Source organism: Theropithecus gelada, chromosome 4 (genome assembly GCF_003255815.1).
Source record: "Theropithecus gelada isolate Dixy chromosome 4, Tgel_1.0, whole genome shotgun sequence".
Lineage (NCBI taxonomy): Eukaryota > Metazoa > Chordata > Mammalia > Primates > Cercopithecidae > Theropithecus > Theropithecus gelada.
Genome location: NC_037671.1, coordinates 70,135,110 through 70,137,781, shown reverse-complemented (window position 1 = coordinate 70,137,781; position 2,672 = coordinate 70,135,110). Strand labels below are relative to the sequence as shown.

The 2,672-nt window shown below is 39.4% G+C and overlaps 1 non-coding gene across 1 annotated transcript; it reads left to right on the top strand.

Annotated features, from left to right (window-relative positions):
- The first annotated feature begins 898 nt into the window (after positions 1–898).
- LOC112624046 lies at positions 899–1,111 on the top strand. Its single transcript, XR_003119355.1, has one exon. It is a non-coding gene; the product is annotated as a small nucleolar RNA U3 (small nucleolar RNA).
- The last annotated feature ends 1,561 nt before the right edge of the window (positions 1,112–2,672 follow it).

The window sequence follows — 2,672 nt, the reverse complement described above, 5'->3', positions numbered from 1 at the left end:
ATACACTAATAGTGTGATTCACTTTAAACCTATCAGACTGGCAAAAATTCAAAAGTTGATCTTATCAATCACTGATGGGGAGTCAGAGAAAAGGGTATCTGTGCACTGCTGGTGATAATGTAAATTTGTATTGCCTCTTTGGAAATCAATCTGGAAACATCCGTTAAAAGCAAAAATATGCATGGAAATAAAAGCTCAATGTGCTAGTTCAGGTCCTCTGAAAAGTGGATGCCAAATCAAGATTAACATGCAAAAGATTTATTGGAGAAAGTGCCTGTGAAGAGTAATGGCAGAGGGAGCAGGAGTAAGTGGAAACTCTATGGACTGTGATCCAGATCTGATACCTGTGCAAGGAGAAAGGGAAGGAAGGATTGGGTAAGAAGAGCCTGAGACTGCAGCACAACTCTGAGAACATTTCGGCTGTGCTGATAAGGAGTCCCCAAGCAGACTGCTCATTAGAGGAGTCCTGCATTGAGAAAGAATGAGACACACTCAGTCGTTGACCAGGGATTACAAATCCTCGTTATGAATGGCCTCGTAATGAATGTCATCGTGATGAACCTAAAGAGCCAAGAGCTAGAGGCTGTCAATCAACTATGCTCACTGCAGTAGGGTCTCTCAAAGAAGATCTAAGTGGCATGAGCACAGAAGCATGAGAGTATGGATATGAGGATATGGTGTTGAGAATTGTTCACGATGGCAAAACAACTAGAAACAAACCAAATACCCAAATTAGGGGAAAGGTTGAGTAAATTAAGTCCTATCCCCACCAAGGATTAATATGTAGTTCATCAAAAAGAGTGAAGTATGCCTTACTCTTAATCGGGAGGAGTTTCTACACATTAATGCTAAGAAAACTAGTGTATGACAGCATCTCATTTATTAAAAATCAAAGACCAATACTATACTTTCAGGGATCCTTTCTTTAATTCATTACTAGAGGTTTCTCTGAATGTGTAGAGCACCAGAAACCACTAGGAGGAAACACAGTGTGCTCTCTCCGGAGTGTGAAGCCAGCCCTTGGTGTTGCTTGGCTGCAACTGCCCTTTACCATTGACAATTGTTCTCTTCCTTAGGAAGAATGAGAGGGAAAGAAGGCAGTCTTTGTGGTTCCCATCAAAAAATAATAATAATAATTTTTTAAAAAATAAAAAACCAAAATACACAGTTATATGAGCTTAACAAAAAGTGCACAAGGCTACAAACCAGGCTGTTGGCCTCTGTTATGACTTTTATCACAGCCTGTCCACATGACAGTCCCCCCACTAGACCAGGAGCCCCTTGGGGATTGCAACCTAACATGGCACCTGATACTTTGTGCTTAATAAGTACTATTGAATGATTAAATAAATGAATGAATGAACTCAAAGGGAAGTTATAATTAACCAAATGGAACAGAGATAAGAAGCAGACATAGGAATCTTTTATACCTAAGAGATTGTAACTGGCAATTTGCTATGAATATAAAATCATGTATAAGTCTTTTATTATTAAATGACTTCCGTGTATCTTTATTCATTATTTTAATGCAAGTGTTTCATCCGTCTGTTGTTAGTCTACTTTCAAAGCCTAAAAGGAAGTTATCTTTAAGGTACCATAAAATTGTCACATTACTAAGCATAAAAATAGAATACTTACAACTGTTTTTTGAAAACAGAATCTTTCATTACTGGGCAGTACCAGCAATAGATATGCTGTTAGAATTCACTGTAAATACAGTGACTAGAGAGTATATAGTTGCAGAGTCAATAACCCTTCATTTCAAATATAGACTACCACCATTTAGCTGTTCTTCCACAAATATGTCCCTGCTGCAACCCAATTAATCACCAGCGTTTACAATCACCTGGCCCCACTAGGCTTCCTTCCCCCACCACAGAGCTCTCACCCACTGACTCAGCAACAGCAGTTAAGAACATACGTAGGTCATAGGATGACCACAGTTATGTCCACTCCCACAGTAAATGTGACTGTTCACGTGTCCACCAGAGGTAAATGGAAAAAAATAGACAAAACAACCTTGCTATCAAAAGTCTATACAATGGCAGTCTCATTCAACTAAAAGAAGGAACAAAATGAAAGGTGAGGAAACAATGTTAGAACCAACCGTCCCACGAGGAACAGTTTTGATAGAAAACGAGTGAAAGCAAGTAAACAGACTTCAGAAGCCCTGAAAGACAGTGAAACAGCCAAAGAGAAGACCAATTCAGGAAACTCTGTCAGGAAGATGATTAAAATGTCAAAAGACAGAATTGAAGAAAGGTATGTCAAAGGCAGTAAGGAAGCCCAAAGATCTGGGCTCTGTGTGTGTGTGTGTGTGTGTGTGTGTGTTTGTATGTGTGGTGTGATATTCTGAGATGGGCATGTAATATTCTGATATAAGTACTTCTGAGCACTTTTTACTTGCAAATGGGTACAAATTACATCCTTTTTAATGATTTGGCCATATCAGTGGGTGGTGGTGAGAAAAGAAAAATGGAATCAGGGGTGTATGGGTTCTGACCCTAGCTCTGTCATTATCCAGCCCCTGAGCAAGTCATTTAATTCAATAACCCTAAATCTATTCACGACACATGATGCCCAGTTTCTCCAGACCTCTATAAAAATATAAGGCCAGATCTCTGTTCCCCAAATCAGAGTCACCAGAGAAAATTGCCAGACCCAAGCCTAGA